Consider the following 20,099-nt stretch of genomic DNA (forward strand, 5'->3'; position numbering starts at 1 on the left):
AATTATAGAAATTAATTACTCTACCGCCACCATCATCCCCATAATATTATCGCTAATAAAGGCTTTATTAATCTCAACATCGTTTCTGGCACATTCCAAAATAATCAATAGGTTATAGAACGCTGGTAACGCACGGAAAAGGATAAAAATCGCGATAATTTGAAAATAACATTTTTATCGAAAGTTTTCGCAGTATTTTTCACGCAGGATCAAAATGATTGCGCAGTCGCTCGCAAGCGAAGCAAAAGAAGCGAAGAATGTTACGAGCAGTAGAGCAAGGAGAGTAAAAGGCGAAGCAGAAGAAGAGGAAAGCTTCGCATTCGGTCGAAGCAGGTTCGCAGCATCCCCTTGTTGCTTAGGCATCACGCAAGGGGTTGCAGCCAGTCTCGTTGCGCCTGCGCGTTCTCCCCCGTCCCCTCCTAGCCAGTACACGATCACTTCCCCCCACCCCAGAAACGCATCGAAATCTTTCGTACTCCGTCTCGTACTCGGTCAACTAACTCGCTCGCCTCTCCCTCGTTCGCTCTCTTTTTCTTCCTTTATCATCGTCTCGCTACCTTTTTCTCCCGCGAGTTACCATCAGGAGAGAGAGAAAGAGAGGGAGCGAGAGAGGAGTGGGGGGAGAGAAACGTGCACGAGCGTACGCTCGAGTTCCCCTTTCCCTTTCCCTTTCCACCGATGGTCCTGGCTATATCCTGGGTTCCCGCCATGACGAACGGGATGACACCCGAGAATTGCCGAACGCGGCCGAATCGCGACCGACGGCCGAAACGCGGGCAGCTGCGACTCCGAACGGACAAAGAATACTCTCGGAGCATACAGTCACCGCGCGGCGAGCACACTCACCACGGGGCAGTTCGCCGAACCAAAGGTACAGTGTTTTGATGCGATCGACGGAGCCGGTCGAAACGTTCACGCGTGTTTACGGTCGGCGAGTGTCGGAGCGAACGAACACGCGAACGAAAACAAGAGTGCGAGTGCGTGTAGGCGAGCGTTTGAAAAAGCAAAGAAAGAGTAAAGGAATAAACAGCAGGCCGGCTGTAGGTGATCGGTGAGCGGTGCACGGGAATGAAACGGACACGCTCGTAACGGCTCTCGTGCACACGTGTATGCCCAGCTCGTGGGCCCAGTGTCGTCGGGGCGAAGTAAACGACGCGGTGATCCCGTGTATATGTATACGTACGGTGATACGAAACGGGGAAAAGAGCGAAAGCTCGCGGTGAAAGGATATCGAAGGGACACGACACGAGGATCAGGAAGAGAAACAGTGCCGAGCGAGAGTTGTTTCGTTTGTCGCGGACGCCAGCGGTGATCGTGGATGAACGTTCGTTTCCCGGTGACCGATCGAAGGGAAATTTGGAATGTAACGTCGATAGGGTAGAAGAACGGCAACGGTAGTGGCAGTAGCTGCGGCAACGACACCGACAACGGCAACGGCAGCGACGGCGACAGGCCGACCGGACGGGTGGAGCGTGCAGCAAGAGGGAGAGAGCACGGAGGATCACTCTCGCTTTCGTTTGGCTCTCCCTCTCTATCTTTCCTTCTCTCCTCTGTCCCTCTCTCTCTCCCTCTCTTTCTGCTTCTCTCCTTTCTCCCTCGCTTGCGCGGCTGCTGCTGCTGCTGCTGCTCGTCGGCTAGTAGGAGAACGGAGAGAGAAAGAGAAAACAAGAAAGAGAGCGAGAGAGCGCCGGAGGAAGAGAAGCATCGTAAGGAAGACAAAGTTGGAGCGTGTGCTAGGGAAAGAGAGAGAGAGAGACGGAGAAAGTGAGAAACAGCTCGTCCAACCGAAGAAACCGAGGAGAAGGAGAAGGGTAAGTGCACCAGCTTAGCTAACGTTTCCGTAGATTTACCGATGCGCGGACGATACGAATCCGTTCGCGTTACGATCGCTTACGCGTTTCTCCGTTATCGTCCGCTCTGTTGTTGTTGACATTGCGCGGGAGGGTGCTTCGTCAATGACGCGATACTAGGGATGTGCGGATAACGCGACATTTCGGCTACACTCGGCCGACTTCGGATCCCTTCGGACCGGGTACTCTACGTACGGTCCTTCGGGTAGTACGAACAGTTTCGGGTAGACCGATTACGTTTCTTCGACTTGGAAGAAACCGAGACACTCTTTTCATTTCGAAATTGGCATGCGTACTGTACAAGACTGATAGTTGGCATAAATCTTGGTAGAAATCTGCATTGCACCCAACTGTCAACTTACAGAACGCGTATAGCATTTAGACTGAACTTTTCACGTTATAGAAATTTTTCAAGTTTGAAAGACTGAGGAGAATTTGGGAATTGTAAGATTTACGAAGTTGGAGACTGAAATCTATTTATCATCTTTAATGAAAAAGTAAACAATTGGTCGTTAACGAGGTCGCTAATGGATACATTTGTTATATCGCTGTAATTATCCACTTAACAGCGGAACTTATTATGAAAAATCCTTCACGGGATGTGTAATTAAAATCGAGTACTGACGAGTATACGTGTCGAATGCAGGGCAAATGCCCCTATTATAAATGTTACGAGAAAAATAAAGCAAAAAGAGGATTAAATTTCTATTCGCTAAAGAATTAACAATTCGTTAACGTCAATGTCGAACGCATCCAACTGACGCTAAACCTACCAGCGTATAATGCATACATAATTCAAAATTAAAAATAAAAAAAATATACACCGGTTAACGTTTATTCTGTTACCTTGTAATGTACACATAATTTGAAGTTAAAAATAAAGTAAATAAACAAACGAAAAATTGTTATCAATATACGCACCCCAATTTTACCTGACACACATGAAAATCATATTGACAAATTTTTTAATTAAAAAAAGACCTGGGAATTAGCTCTTTGAGACTCGTGATTTTACAGAAAATAAATTGCATTTGTTTTGTATAAATAAATGCAAGAAATGTTTGTATAAATAAATGCAAGAAAACATTAATTTTTGGAGGTGAGTTAAAACATGTCCTATGAATATGTGCTATGTATGAAAAGCTAAGTAAAATGTGAGATAATTAACCTCAAAGAGTTAACATTAAAACTACTTAACTTCACAAATTTTTTATTTTAAGTTATGAAATTGCTGTTTCAAAATTAAATTATGAATGCCAAGGTGGTTTTCTTCAAATAGATTTTGATAAAAATAAAGTGTATATAAAATTTTGTGATTAAAAAGGAATGCGCTGGGAGATTTAGCGTGAAGTGTAGTTAAAAAAGTGGTATATTAGCGATAGTCGTAGGTAAATCGTTGCAAACGGCCACGCGGAAGTTCGCACCCGCGACACGTTTCCGTCGTCCTGGTCTCTTTGCATCGTCCGGCGATCGTCACCACCGCCATCAGCATCGGCACCACCTCTACCACAATCTCACCACCACCACCAGCAGCATCACCACCGTAAGCACCACCACCACCACCACCATTGCCACCACCACCAGCGTCTCGGTCGCCACCACCACCACCAGCACCACTACCACCGCTGCCACCACTACCATTGCCGTGAACGCCTCCTGTGGTAGCCGGCGGCGATGCACGGTAGTGTCCTCGAGCACGGCGTGCACGCATCGTGCTGCGAATGTTTTACGAGTCTCGCGCGGTGCGTTAGACAAAAACGCGTAGTGTCGTCGCGAGACGAGTGACGGGCCAAAGTGCATCCCTTCGAGATTCCCGGTGCCGGTGTTTTCGAGGCTCGGCTCAAACGCTTCGTCGATAGCACGCGTAGTGTATGGGAAACAGGTTCTTAACACTTCATTCTCTTCTATATTACACGGTACCTTTACGAATACTCCACAAAATTCTCTCTTATTTATTTTTCGATTTTTAACGAGTTTTGTGTACCCGCATACGCGTATACAGGGTGAGTCATTTGAGTTTACCTGTGAACTGTTTAAACGTTTCCTGAGAAAGTTCCGCGGCAGTGTTCAGTGTGATAGTTTAACGCTCTGATTTCTAAATGTCCAATTATTTGTTACGTGCTGTGACCTTAAGAATCACCGAATGCTCGGTTATTATTTCAATTTACCGGGGTAGTATTTAATACATTTTTCATTTAAACAATGTGCAGTCCTGTCTGTTGGAAACTTGTAAATATAAATCGGTGAGAAGTGACTCATGCATAATTGCATTTCACTCAAAGTGCTTTCATATTCAAATTTTTGCATAGGATTTATAATTATTCATTTTCACCCTCGCAACGTCGTTTTACTCGGCATACAATCTTTTTCATAGTACGGTCAGATACAGGCAATGCAAAAATTCATTTTTATATTTTGATATAAATTTTTTAATATCTAAATAAATTATTTAATAAATCAATAATAATAAATTATATAATATATGAATAATAATAAATTATATAATATATGAATAATAATAAATTATATAATATATCAGTAATATTAAATTACATAATATATCAATAATAATAAATTGCATAATATATCAATAATAATAAATTGCATAATATATCAATAATAATAAATTATATAATATATCAATAGTAATATAAATTATATAATACATAAATAAAAATTATGCATAACAATTATATACAAAAATTATACATAATATATAACTCACAAATAATAAATAACAACAATATAAATTATTTAATATATTTAACCAACATTGTTCATTACATTTACATATTTATATCTAAATTATTACACCGTGCGTTTAATACGAATTTTCTTTAGAAACATTTTTAAATGCAAGTCACAGATAAATATGCCACCCTGTACACTCGCGTACGTAGATCCTTTCATTTTGTTTTTCGTCTCTAAACAGCGTTATCGACTGCGCGGTGTGGCGTTCGAAGGTGTCTTTATTTTTCTGGTGTAGTGAACGAAAACGCGTTCAAATTCCGTGTCACGACCGCGCTGCAACCGACTGTGTTTTCATCGTGCATGCGTGTGTTTCGAAATTTCGAGGTGCATCGCAAACCGCGTGGCGGGAATTTCGATCGAAATTCGTCGACGACGTAGCTGTAACTGCCAGTGCCATCGGAAGTGGAATACGTATCGTGGTGGCACACGAGGATAAGCCACGAACAATTTGACCCTGATGTATAGACGCGTACGGGTACAGAGAAAAACGCGACCCGGTAATAACGTGCAATTTGCAGTTTATGTGATAATAATCGTCCAGTATACACGCGATCGACTTCTCGGGGTCGTTAACGGTCGATTTAACGGCCCGAATTAGTGACGGAAGAAATGACCGATTTCTGGGACCCGTGCTATCTTCATTTTTTTAAAGAAAATTCCATTTTGTGTTCTCTGCGCGAGGAACCTTTAGAGGTGTGACTTTCGATACACTCTCACAGAGTATTTTGAATCATTAGGATTGGAAATTTTAAATCAGTAGGATTGGAAAATGTTAGTGTTATGTGTAGTGGGCTTAAAGTTGACATGTTCAGTAATTTTTGCTTCATCAGGAAATTGGTAGTTCAAGTAAAGTATAACCTGTACTAAATTCATTATTATATTATTAATATAACAGCATTACTATATTGTTTTTAAATTTATATTAGAACCGAGGTGCTTTTGAATTTCGGATAGATTTTTTTCAGAAAGAATCTGAATAGTCAAATTTACAGAAAGGTTACAGTCATTCAGAATAAAGTCGTTTGGAATTGAGGTTAGGTTCACTTGCAGTAGGGGTAGGTCACAGTACTTGTAAAGGTTAGTTTACTTGGATTAGAGGTTAGACTCAGAGGTCAGGTTCATACAATAGTGACTTTAACAGCAAGCTTCTAAATTCTCAACTTCCAAAATCTTCAAGTTGAAGTAAATTTCATAATTTTTTAACTGAGACTCAACAAGTATTCACCCTCTCAAAATCTTCAGATCTGACCGTGTCACGCTCAGCAAGCTTAAGACCCAATAAGATATCGATAATCGATGGTCACACCTCTAATAATCGCGGTTAAATGGAAATTAACGGCGCGTTTTGAACGGACGACGGAAACATGCAAAGTAGCCGAAGCTTTCTGTTCCGCCGTCGCGAATACGATCAATTCTTCTTTCTCTCTCTCCCGCTCTCTCTCGTTCTATTCCCGTCTTGTTCGTTTTTTCCACGGGTTCCCTTTCCTGTGGGTGTTCCTTCTTTTTTGTGTCGGCGAGCCGCGCTACGGGGGAGGGGGTAGGGGGGCGAATTTCGGCCTACTCGCTTCACGGAACGGCGGAACGGATCGGAATGGACAAGGAACTAACGTCGTGGACCGCGAGAACAACGGGCGCCAAGAGATTTACGGGCACGCACAGAGTATCCCTTTTGCCCGTTCCACGGATTTCTTTTCCTTTTTTTTCTCTCTCTCTCTCCTCTCTCTAGACGATGTTTCTTTCCGTCCCTCTCTCTCGCTCATAGGAATCGCGCGCTCGTTGGCCGGCAAAGGGTTGCCTGCGAAAGTTCGCCGCGAATCGGTTTCAACCAACTCCTAGGACACTCCTGGCGAACATTTTTATGTGCACGTGACTGAAATTTACGGACAGTGGAACTAGTGCGAAATTTATGGGCTGCTACCTTTATATAAGTTCAATATTTTTTATACTAACTAAAATATATTCTGACAGTTAACCCTTTTCGCTCGAGAGGTGACAGTCACCATTTTATTTAATACAATAATTTGAAATAAGCATTTTTAACTGATTCTATAGTATGACACGTGTGGTGTCTAAATATAGTGAAACAAACAACAGTGGAAATTATTAGTAGAGAAATAATAACCTCAAGAAAATTCATTTAACTTTTTAAGTGAGGTTTAAAGTTGCTGTTTGTAAACAGTCAAATTACCTCTGAGTGCAAGGGGTTAAATTAACACTAAATCTAGCGATATGCACGCTTACTTTGAAATTAAAAATGAAGTTTACCCTTTGCACTCTTATATAGAGTGTGACTCGACATCACATTTCTCTTGGATCTTACAAATAATTCAGATAAATAGATTGGTTAAATATATATATCTTTATTTATTTACTATTTATAATAAATGAAAAATGTATTTGTCAAATGCTTCGCACTGTTGCAATACATTTCACTGAGAACCCCTATCTTGATATATTTTTTGTAAATTAAGGAGTCGGTAAAAGAAATTGGGGAGTGCAAAGGGTTAAAGAATAAATATACAAACGAAACATAAATTAGCACACACATTTATTGTTTATCTTGATGGAAATCAATGCTGATTCCAGGGAATGTTTAACAAAATGTGTACCTTATATTAGGCGTACCGAAAAGTAATCAAAATTTCTTCGATGATTTCAAAGCTTTTCTATGAAAAATCGAAGGACTTTTTTTAGGAAGGGAACAATTGCCTTTACGCTGGAAAAAAACGTTAGAAAGTGATGGAAATTATTTTGTTGATTTAAGATTTCTTTAATAAATAAATATTTTTCGCCAGCAAACAAAATTTTGATTACTTTTCGGTACCCCTAATAATAAGAAACTTGTGGAGCGGTCTGGTAGTTTTAGTGTTAAACTTTTCGAACGAAAATAAGGTTTGCTGCCTATTGTGTAAATCGGAGCGAAATTCGATATTGAAACTGTGATGAATACTCTAGAAATAACTTAAAAGAGAAGGTCGCACAAGTTGGAATATTGAAACAGAATGATCGTAAAACGAAGTTAAATAAGGTAGTTAATTTACACGAAGCCACTAATGTGTGTCTTGCAACAACCGTGTGTCTGGAAAATCCGTGCGCGTCGTTAAAATATGTGCATGCGTGTCATAGGTTCGTCATTGCTGTCTTAGCCGATGAAGTCCGAGAAACAATCTGTTGTTTTGCTCGCAATTTAGACGAAATAGAGTACACTTTTATCGGGTATTTTTCTTTCGCAAGCATTGATAAATGTATTATTAGCTGACACACGCTAATCTCTATTAAAGTCGGCAATCTATTTCGTTTCTCTTACGTTGCTCAGATAGGAGGTCCACGTAGAGGTGGACTGCGTTATTCGTTTGGATGCGGAACGTATTCCAAACGATTTTTTTCAGCTGGAGATGGATATATTATTTGATTGTTTTGAATATGTTATACAATGCTATGTTTCTTTGATTCATGTGGTAGCATCGTTCGATGATCTCGAATGTGTGAAAGATTTAGTCTGTGTAGTATTGTCAGATGAAACGTTCACATAATATTAAATTGGAGAACAAGTGATGAAGAGTAGATTTATAAAGTTATCTAACTAACCTATCAGTAATATACGAATCTTTATAGCAATCACTAGTTATATATATAGCAAACATAAATAATATCAAAGTATGGTTAAACAGAAGTGACTGAACTAAAAATTTAATTAATAGTTATCATTAAAAACTCACCGTTATTCAAATTTCTAATCCGAAACCTAACTTAACCGTACCTTACGTTAACCTTAACATAACCAGCTTATGTTAACCTTACTCTATCTCTTATACAAAATGATACAAAAGATATTAACCTTATTAAGCGTCTCACGCAAACAAAATGATTTATAAGTTTCTAACCGTAGTACGTTTGCGAAAGATACATTCGCGTGGCGTGTAAAGTGGAAGGGGAACGGGTTAAGTAGATGTACAGAGTTTTGAGCGACGCCGATAAAGAAACAAAATATACGGTGCTCGCAGCGGTGCAGGCCGAAGCAAACACCTGTCCAACGTGGAAACAGGTATCGATGCGAACGTTAGCAACGATCCGCTCCGGATCGGGCCCGGCCTGCACGCGTATATTTACCGAATCGAAACTTCTATCAGCTTAAAACTAAAAACACTATATTTTTACATTCTCACATTTCAATTTTTAGGAGTTCGATTAGTACATTTTTTAATTTTTATATTGTGGTATTTTTTAAATTGGTAAATTTTCAAATTTAATAGTTGTATTACTAAATTTTTTGTTATTGAAATTCCCTAGATTTCACATTTTTGAGTTTTGTGCTTTCTGTGCTTCCATATTTCTAAGTTCTGTAATTTAAAAAATTGTAGTTTTCATATTTTTAAACTCCCTAATTTTCCAACTGCAGAATTCCCTAGTATACATAATTATAAATTCTCTAGTTTCCAAGGTATATTTCCTAGTACCCAAGTGACGAAATTCCCTAGTTTCTCAATCTCAAAAGCCCCTCCTTCCTATATTTCAAAATTTTCATATTCGCATTTTCTCAAGTGTACAATTCCCCAAATTTCCACATACCTAAATTCCCCACTTGGGAAAATCCCCAACTTTCCAAAACCTCCATAGTACCAAAATTCCCAAATCCACAAATTCTCAGGTCTCGAAACTTCCGAATTTCCAAACCCACAAATTCTCAAGTCTCGAAACTTCCAAATTTCCAAACCCACAAATTCTCAAGTTTCGAAACTTGCAAATTTCCAAACCCACAAATTCTCAAGTTTCAAAACTTGCAAATTTCCAAACCCACAAATTCTCAAGTTTCAAAACTTTCAAATTCCCAAACCCACAAATTTTCAAGTTTCGAAACTTCCAAATTTCCAAACCCACAAATTCTCAAGTCTCGAAACTTGCAAATTCCCAAACCCACAAATTCTCAAGCTTCGAATCTTCCAAATTCCCAAACCCACAAATTCTCAAGCTTTGAAACTTCCAAATTCCCAAACTCACAAATTCTCAAATCTCAAATCTCAAAACTTCCAAATCCACAAATTCTCAAGTCTCGAAACTTCCAAATTTCCAAACCCACAAATTCTCAAGTCCCAAAACTTCCAAATTCCTAAACCCACAAATTCTCAAGCCTCAAAACTTCCAAATTTCCAAACCCACAAATTCTCAAGTCTCAAAACTTCCAAATTCCCAAACCCACAAATTCCTAAGTCTCGAAACTTCCAAATATCAAAACCTTGAACTCCAAAAGCTCGAATTCCCCAAATTCCCCAAATTAATTTGTAAGTCCTTAAATCTCATACCGACAAATCCCCAGACGAATTTCTGAAAGACCGTATTTCGGTTCGTAAGAAACCCTGTCCAAACGCACGTGTCGGTGAATTTTTTCTGTTCCCTTTCTGTTTCGCCCTTTTTTTCGAAGCTCCTCTGCGTGGGCTGTCGGACGTCGTTGCGCGCATTAATCCGTGGTTTAGCGAACCAATTTAAATATCAGCGGCGCGCTCGACGCAATTTTATATCATTTCCGATATCATGTGCTTGTGTGGGTGGGTTTAACAGTGCGACCGCCCCCCGTAACCCCCACCATTTATCCGTCCACCTCGACGGACCGTTACGCACCTCTGTTGCACGAGGATAGCCAGCGAACAGCACCCGCTGCCGGTTATCGATACGTGTCTTCGTGGACGTCGTCGTTGCCCTCGTTCCCCCGTGCTTCGTACTCGTGCACTCTTTATTCTGTTTCGTAGCATGCCGTTCGTGTGTGATCGACCGGTACGCGAGTTACGTCGCATCGTCCCGACGTACTACGTACGATTTGCGGTATATAGCGTGAAAGTGCACGGGCGCATGCGCGCGTACGTGTTGTCGGTACTCGCGCACGTGCGTGCGTGTGTATAGCTTACATGCACGCTGCTCTTGGTGCACGATGCAGCGACTCAGGGATGGCGCGTGTATATACGAGCTTGGGTCCCATATGTGTACTCTGTTAAAATGGGCTTCAGCTGCGAAATCGATTTTGACTTTTTCATGCGTTGTTACGGAGAATGCTTTGCTTTTTGCAGCGAGATCGTTCAGGGGTCGTTGGAAAACTGCGCGTTCTAATACATTTACTCTCCGATATTTCGGAGTGTGTAGGAATGTACGTTTCAGACTTTTTGATGGTCGGTTGCGATGTTTGCTCTCTGTTCGGTTTTATTACTTTTATGATTCGTTTATTTCTTTCGTTATTTTTTGAAATAAACGTGAGGGATTGATTAGTCCCGTAATTAGAAATTGATTATTGTGGTAGTTGAAACAGAACATTGATACGGAGTGAGTAATTTAAAACATGTCTTTCTCGAGGAGTTATTTTTGTTAGTCTTACGGTGTGCGTCACATATTCGTGCAAGTTTCAATTGTGTATTTATGGATGTGGGCTCGCATTATATTGCACGAAGTAATATATAGGATTTAGTTACAATATCAATATTTATTTATTTTTATTACAATATCAATACATTAGATTGTGTCGAAATACTACTTATTATATCACTATGAGGGAGGATAAGTTAATTCATTAAAATATGACGTGTGGCGATATAACAAGAGATCTAACAGTGGGTATTATAACGAATGAAAATTCGATATGCGACGATGCAAGGCGATATACGACGCATGCGTGATGTAATACTACCTTGGTATTATGACGCCTATGAATGACACGCGGTGATCTAATGCGTGGCGATAGAATGCGTTACGATACGACGTATCGAAGATATTATGCGTCGCAACATGTTGTGACAGTACGATCAGTGTGAGTTCACCACGCAGCGCAAAAGCAGGTTGCAATACGATTTATCAAAATAAAATGTATGGCGATATAACGCGTGGAACTGTGTCACGTGGCGATATATCGTGTGGTAGTACACCGTACAGTGATTTTAACGTATGGAAATGCAATGCATGGCGATATAATGTGTGGAAAAGTATAAATTGAGGAAAAAGAGCACGTGGCGATATAACACGAGGAGAAGCTTCTGCAAGTTTAGTCAAATGCAATGCGCGGTAATGCATGGTGATACAATGCGTGGCGATATAACGCGTGGAAAATTACAATTTGAGGAAAAAGAGCGCGTGGCGATATAACGCGAGGAAAAGTTTATGCAAATTTACACAAATGCAATGCGTGGTAATGCATGGTGATACAATGCGTGGCAATATAACGCGTGGAAAATTACAATTTGAGGAAAAAGAACTCGTGGCGATATAACGCGAGGAAAAGTTTATGCAAGTTTACGCAAATGAAATGCGTGGTGATGCATGATGATACAATGCGTGGCAATATAACGCGTGGAAAATTACAATTTGAGGAAAAAGAACTCGTGGCGATATAACGCGAGGAAAAGTTTATGCAAGTTAATGCAAATGCAATGCGTGGTAATGCACGGTGATACAATGCGTGGCGATATAACGCGTGGAAAGTATAACTTAAAGAAAAAGAGCACGTGGCGATATAACACGTGGAAAATTTAATGCAAGGAAGTACAACGCATGGCGATCCATGTACATAGTGTCGTAAAAGCGTCCGGTCCAAGCGATTTCGACGCCTGTGTACGGCAGCAACAAGTGACCCGGTCTTTCCTGGGAACCGTATCCACATTTGCGGCACTCGTGCATTTTCGGCCAGTTCTATTGACCACGCCGTCGCGTCGTGAAGCAACGAAAGCTGAAATGAATTTATCGTCCAGAGAAATTAGAAGCTCTATTTTCTCATGATCGTTCTAGTCTCCATATGCAGAAATCCAAGTCCAATACTTCAGCGAATTGTTTCGTAGGTCCATATTTTCGTCTAATTAACTCGATTCCATGAACTCGAAGCGGTTGTTGACGAATCGCGTGAATCGATAATCGGTGAAATGGTACGTGCCGTGTAACGGTGCGCCTCGGCATCAAAGAGAGGTTATCAATGGCGTAGTATGCGTGGCTGTAGTTTTCAGCGGATGAATAAGTTATATATTCCCGACGTTGCTAGTAATCGCCGCTACAAAAACAGTATTGTTATGACTCGAGTAAGTGGATGACGTCAGTTATCACGGTCTCTTTCTTCGCTATTTATTGCTACTTAACGCGGGAGTAAATACTGTTTTACGATGCCACGGTTTTTGTCTCGATTTTCTTCGCCACTGTTTTGCATCTCTTCGCATTGTTGTTCGTTTGCAGTTCGTTTTACGTCGATGCGCGCGACACGTGCTCGCGTCAGACATTGGGACAATATTTATCGTCCTACAGATCCAGATAAACTTCCCCTAAGTTCGATCTTACCGCGCGAACGTTATCGAGACTTTGCGCGACGTTAATGTTCAACCTGGGCCCACGATTTATGCCCCAACCCGATCGACCCGCGACGATAAATTTCCTGCAAATTGGGTTTGCCGATGTACGACGCCGTAGATTTAAGTTTGTTGATATTTTGCCTTTCGTTTCGTTTTCTTATCGGCTCATTGCTTTCGAGCAATGCTTCAGCCAACGCGGCTTAGAGTTATACTCCGGCATAGTCGGTTCGGAGTTTCGTTTCGGTATAGTCAGTTCGGTGTTACGCTTCGGTATAGTCGGTTCGGAGCTGCAATGTTTTCAAATGATACTTTCAACTTGTTAGTCTCAATTTATTAGTTTTAACTTGTTTGTCTCAATTTGTTAGTTGTTACTCTCAATCTGGTTTTAATTTAATAATATTAGATTTCAGCAATTTTCAAGCTATGTAAGGTTTGAACTTTAACAACCTTTCAACTATGATTTATTAATTTTTAAGAATCTCTGGCATGATCTCAGTATGTGGGATCACACTATGTTCCAATATGACATTTTCTACTATCACACATCTATAACCATAGATGATATGGTCAAGTAAGAACACTAATACCAAAATAAATTTCATTTAGGACATTAAAAAAATACATGATGGTATAATGGTCATGTAATACTAAAATATTCTGTGTTATCTACACCACATTTGTTTAAAACTTTTTGCGTATATCTTAGAAACTAAGGTCGAGAGATGATTACATATATAAAGAGAGTTACTTAGAACTATGTCCTTGACAAAATACTTCAAGGTCATTGAAATTGGTGCATCATATACCTCCTTGATAACAATTCTCACATTCAACATATTTTTGCTAATATTTTCGAAACTAAAGCTCAACGGGGATTATATGTAGAGAGAAAAATTGTTCAGAATGACGTCCTTGATGACATATTTCAAGGTCATAAAAATTGATAACCTTTGCACCCTTCTGTAAATAATTTTCTCTTTTATCATATTTTTGCTAATATCTTCAAAGTTAGGGCTCAACGGGGATTATATGTGAATAGAAAAATTGTTCAAAATGATGTCCTTGATAACATATTTCAAGGTCATCAAAATTGATAAATCCTGCACCCTTCTGTAAATAATTTTCACTTTTCCCATATTCTTGTTAATATCTTCAAAATTAAAGCCTAACGGCGGTTGTACATGGAGAGAAAAATTGTTCAGAATATCTTCCTTGACAATATATTTCAAGGTCATAAAGATTGGAGCAGTATGTATCTCCCTATAAAAAAATTCCCACATTGTCCACATTATCCACATTTTTGCCAATACCTTCAAAACTAAAGCCCAACGGCGGTTGTACATAGAGAGAAAACTTGTTCAGAATATCTTCCTTGACAATATATTTCAAGGTCATAAAGATTGGAGCAGTATGTATCTCCCTATAAAAAAATTCCCACATTGTCCACATTATCCACATTTTTGCCAATACCTTCAAAACTAAAGCCCAACGGCGGTTGTACATAGAGAGAAAACTTGTTCAGAATATCTTCCTTGATAATATATTTCAAGGTCATAAAGATTGGAGCAGTATGTACCTCCCTATAAAAAAATTCCCACATTTTCCACATTACCCACATTTTTGCCAATACCTTCAAAACTAAAGCCCAGCAGCCAATGTACCTACAGAGAAAAATTGTTCAGAACATCGTCCTTGACAATATATTTCAAGGTCATCAAAATTGATAAGCCTTTTACCCTCCTGTAAATAATTATCGCTTTTTCCATATTTTTGCTGATATCTCCAAAATTAAAGCCCAACAGCGGTTATACATAGAGAACAAAATTGTTCAGAATACCGTCCTTGACGATATATTTCAAGGTCATCGAAATGCATATTCAGTAAAATTGAATTTCGAAGCAAGTACGATTTTTAGCGAAGGGCACCGAGTCGTACGGACACGGGCGTGCGCCCGTACGAACGCGTGCATTCGTTGAGCGCATGTGTACGAATCGTGTGGCGTGTGCGTGTGTGCGTGGGACCTTGAATCAAGCAGCCTTTGTCGCGAGAGTCGAGCGGGCGCGGGTGCGCGCGCTCGCCACCACGAGGTCGGCGAAAGTGTACCCGGAGCTTTTTTGCTCGGACGCCGCCGGGAGAGCTGCTTTTTTTTTATTCGCGTTTCCTTTTTTCGGGCTAGCGAACGGGGCGAACAGCGGACCGACCGCCATTTTTGCTTCGCCGTAATGCCGGAATTAGCGCGGCACCGTCGCGAAAAACGCGCCTTATCGCGGATTTACGCTCGCGGAAACGAAGATAAGCGGAACCGACGTCACCCGAATAACAATTACCCTCCTGTCGTGCTCCGTTTTACGGGTCGACCTCACGACCCCGTCATGGGTCGCGGGGACACCCCGTCGATTCTTGTCGATCAAGGTGCACCGTTACGGTGAATTTTCGATGACTCAATCTTTATTTGTTCTATGAGAAATAAATGTAAATATATAACAAACCCATGTGTTAGTATGAGGAATTTTTTGGGGGGACTTATATGGATATTATATATTTACTATATTCTAATAGTAACTAATAATATTTTGTTATAATAAAAATAAGAATACATGTCTTCATATTGCAAATTTTAGTATGGTACTCATATGAGTACAATTGTACAGACATTCAATGCTTTATTAAGTAAATAAAATCTTTTTTTATAATAAAAATATTAATACATGTCTTCATGTTACAAATTTTAGTACTGTACTCATGTGAGTACACTGGGAGCACATGTGGACATTTCATGTTTTGTGAAAGTCAGCGAATATACTTAAGTAAGTACACTCAGACAAAATGAGTTAACACTGCATTTATGGAACACATCAAAATGATTTAACATCTTAGATTTATTTTAAATTTTGCAAATATAGTTTTCATCAAAGAGTAACTTCGAAATGAAGAATTCTGTAAATTGTATAAATTTAGTTATTCCCTGAAAATTTATAAATGCGATGATGCTGATTATTAATAGAATTGAAGAAGTAGAAGAAAAATTAGAAATGTATAGAAATTTCAAAAGTGTAGCTAAGTGTAGCTGAAAAGAGAAGAAAAATTGAAAGTGTATAGAACTTTGAAAAGTGTAGATAGAAAAGTATAAATTGAAAAATTTGGAATGCACTAAGCAGGCGAGTGTCCGTTTACGGCAATTCCGAAGACCGCTTCTGTTCAAGGTAGTCGCGTATTGGAAAGGGAGCAAAGGGCCAGAACGGTCGTTCGGCCGGTTACCGCGAAACCGCGTGCAAAAGCGTCGACACGAAATTCGCCCGCGTCACGATAACGCGGCGCGACGCTAAACCCGAGTGAAACAAAGGAGTTCGAGCCAGCCGTCTATACGCTACTATACTTATAGTGTACTATACTGCTCGATACGGTCTCGCGATAATAACGAAACGAGACGCACAGAATTCCGCGACGTCGTTCCTTGTGAAAAAGAAACATGGAACATGAATGTTCACTGTTATTCGAATGGTGGTTCAATTTTTTTCACCCTCTAAAAAGTTAGTATACTCTCTAAAAAGATAGTAGAAAAGATCTTAAAGAAACGAGCTAAAAAATTTTAGTTTAGGAGGTCGTTCAAGATAATTCTGTCGGCACAAGATATGAATCAATGTTTTGAAAAAAAATTACTTTCTGAGTTTCACCCTTCAGAAAATTATTATATTGTGTACAAAACCATTCTATCAAGGTTTGAGAATTTTTCTTATTAGAAATGAACAATTTTTATTTCAGTCATTAATTATGGTACAGGTATCAGTTTTGCAAATGGCGTACGAGGGCTAAACTGAAATGAGGTATATGCGCCCTGATAATCTGATCTCGTTTCAAAACTAAGCTCGTGTTGGGTATGATATTACAATAGTTTTAATCGGACGATGTAACTAATTCTGTTTACATGGTTTTAAATACCTTGTGTCATACAGTTCATTGGCTGTGTTCTTTCAAACAAAAATTATTCCCAAATTTTTTTCTTGGAATGGAAGCATTGTATCAAAAACTTGTATAGAACATTTTTGAAGCGTTATTAAACGCAGAATCTTCTGATACCTCAATCATCATGCTACGTTATGTACATCGTTCACAATTCAAGAATGTCTGACATCCTCCGTCTGAGTAGACGAGTTTGCTTCAGATTAATTTTTCTCAAAAAGGAAGCTTCATATGAGAAACTTGTATAGAACATTTTTGAAGCGTTATTAAGTGCAGAATCTTCTGATACCTCGATCATCATGATACGTTACGTACATCGTTCACAATTTGAGAATGTCTCGCATACTCTGTTTCTTTGAACGACTAATAAGACTAACTGCTTCAGACTAATTTTTCTCTAAAATGAAGCTTCATATTGGAAATTTGTATATGACATTTTTGAAGCGTTATTCAATGCAGAATTCACTGATACCTTGATTATTGTTCTACGTCATGTATATCTTTTGCAATTCAAGAATGTCTCACATGCTCCGTTTCTTCGAAAGAGTTTGCTTCAAAATAACTTTTCTCAAAAACGAAGCTTTATATTGAAAATTTGTATAGCACATTTTTAAAGCGTTATTAAATGCCGAATCTCCTGATACCTCGATCATCGTGCTACGTTACGTACATCGTCCACAATTGAAGAATGTCTCACATACTCCGTTTCTTCGAACAAGCCTGCTTCAGAATAACATTCCTCAAAAACGAAGCTTCGTATTGAAAATTTGTATATCACACTTTTGAAGCGTTATTAAATGCAGAATCTCCTGATACCTCAATCATCATGCTACGTTACGTACATCGTCCACAATTGAAGAATGCCTCACATCCTCCATTTCTTCGAACGAGTCCGCTTCAGAATAACATTCCTCAAAAACGAAGCTTCGTATTGAAAATTTGTATACCACATTCTTGAAGCGTTATTTAATGCGGAATCTTCTGATAGGTCGCTGACGTCTGCACGCCTTAATCACGCAGTAATATTCCGCTCGGCAGAAAGGGCAACACGCAGGTTTCGTTAGCTCTCGGTTTTTTCGATGGCGCGCACTCGTCGCCGTCTAATATTAATTCCAAGCGCGCGGAATCTCCGATCTCTTTCTGTTGGCCAGCTGGTTTGTACACGGTTCTGGGAAGCCGCGTCCTGCGTGCCGACGACGGGATATATCGCTCGGTGTCGCTACGCTCGCGACGACGAGGAGCGCGCGCGCTATTGAATTTTTGTACGCGCTTACAAAGCCGGGCCTACGGTCGATTCGACGAAAGTGCAACTCGACCAGGCGCCAGCTGTTCTCCTCTTTCCGCCGCTCCGCGTCTCGACGCCTAGCCTTTTCGAAATTTTCGTCTCGTCATCGTCTTGTGTTCCTCTTCCGCTTAGACCTATCGATCTTGCCATTCCATGAAATTCGTGCTACATACTTCTCTTCATTTTCGGAAAGATATGTTTTTTTGTACTTTGATCTGCATTTTAATGCACTGAGTTTAGTAACATTTATGATAAATGTTCATTGTACTTATTATTCTTATAAACCATTCACTTATAATTTTCTAAACCATTCATAATATACTTATAATACTACCTTGACAACAGAGAGTGTTCTATATATCGTCTATTTAAAAAAAAAATGTTTTTAATAATTTAAACAAGGAGTTGCACTAAATATTGTTTAAACCCATCACTACTAATATACATGTAATCCTCCTTTGACAATAGACAATGTTCCATACATTCTTTCCTCCATTTTCAAAGAATTTATTTTTAATAATTTGACTCATGATGCTTTGCACTCGATGCACCGTTCAGTATAGACGTTTAATACAATTCGTGATGAATATTGCTTAAATACATCACTAGTAATATACTTATAATCCTCCTTCGACAGCAGACAATGTTCCATACATTCTTTTCTCCATTTTCAAAGAATTTATTTTTAATAATTTGACTCATGATTCTTTGCATTCGATGCACCGTTCAGTATAGACGTTTAATACAATTCATGATGAATATTGCTTAAATCCATCACTACTAATATTCTTATAATCCTCCTTCGACAACAGACAATGTTTCATACATTCTTTTTTCCATTTTCAAAGAATTTATTTTTAATAATTTGACTCATGATTCTTTGCACTTGATGCACCGTTCAGTATAGACGTTTAATACAATTCATGATGAATATTGTTTAAATCCTTCACTACTAATATACTTATAATCCTCCTTCGACAACAGACAATGTTCCATACATTCTTTTCTCCATTTTCAAAACAATTTATTTTTAATACCTTGACTCTTTACACTAGAAGTTAAGACGATGTGGAGTATACAGACTCTTTTTGGATCCACCAGATCAATATTAAAATATGCAGGTTGGCCAGGAAATCAAATTCTAACTCGAAAGATTCGACTTGCAAGTTTCGAAAGAGTTTGATTTGTAAGCGTGGTTTCGTAAACTCCCGACTACATTGTCTCACGTTCTAGGTCCCACGCCCAACAGCCCAAACCAGAAGAGCCAAGAAAACGCATTAAAAATTGATTTTAACCTACATCGCACGTGACAGTGCACCGTGATATCGTCGAACGAGTTTCACGACCTTTAAAGATTAAAGTTCGCGGTATTCAGTCTAGTCTCGATTTATGAACAAGCAGGAAAGTTCAATCGCCTGTGGTCTCCACGTGCAGATGTTTCGAAATCGACAGATGTCTCGTGACTTCCAACTGGTTGCCGAATTCGCTCGGTTTTCGCGATTTCCATTCGGAAGCCTTGATATTCATCGATCGTGATAGAATTCTTCGGTGCTCGTTGAGTGTGTTTCGAGAATGCGTTTTGTAGTTCGTTTCAGAATTCTTGGCTAGGTCTTTTTCTTTCTTCTCTCCGGGTGTTGTTATTTTTGAAGCGCTGGAGCCTCCTTCAGGAACATTCGAACTGGTACAATTTGTATTTGTCCCATGCACAAGATTTTACGTTTATCTGCTTTTACCAGCTTTATGTCTTTTTTTACAAATTATGTTATTGTCAATCTTGTTAGATTTTAATGAATGTTCAATTTAAAACATTTTTAAAATCAACCCTTATAAACAATTAAGATAAATAGTTTGGTTGAATATACATATACATTTTGCATATATTTTATATATATTTTCATTCATTTTCTATTTACAGTAAATAAAAAATGTATCTGTTACATAGTC

The 20,099-nt window shown here is 39.3% G+C and overlaps 1 protein-coding gene and 1 long non-coding RNA gene across 13 annotated transcripts in view; one reads left to right on the plus strand and one right to left on the minus strand.

Annotated features, from left to right (window-relative positions):
* The window catches only part of LOC143264324 (uncharacterized), a 159,003-nt gene that overhangs the window by 30,649 nt on the left and 108,255 nt on the right, over positions 1-20,099 (minus strand). The gene's annotated exons all lie outside the window — the stretch shown is intronic.
* Positions 738-20,099, plus strand: part of Tet (tet methylcytosine dioxygenase-like) — a 190,094-nt gene continuing 170,732 nt past the window's right edge. For 2 of the 9 annotated variants that reach the window (XM_076530767.1, XM_076530796.1), the window contains exon 1: positions 3,481-3,732. The gene's annotated coding sequence lies outside the window, so the exon portion shown is untranslated. The other 7 variants (XM_076530776.1, XM_076530787.1, XM_076530780.1 and 4 more) reach the window with 7 other exon arrangements.

This window comes from Megachile rotundata, chromosome 1 (assembly GCF_050947335.1).
Source record: "Megachile rotundata isolate GNS110a chromosome 1, iyMegRotu1, whole genome shotgun sequence".
Lineage (NCBI taxonomy): Eukaryota > Metazoa > Arthropoda > Insecta > Hymenoptera > Megachilidae > Megachile > Megachile rotundata.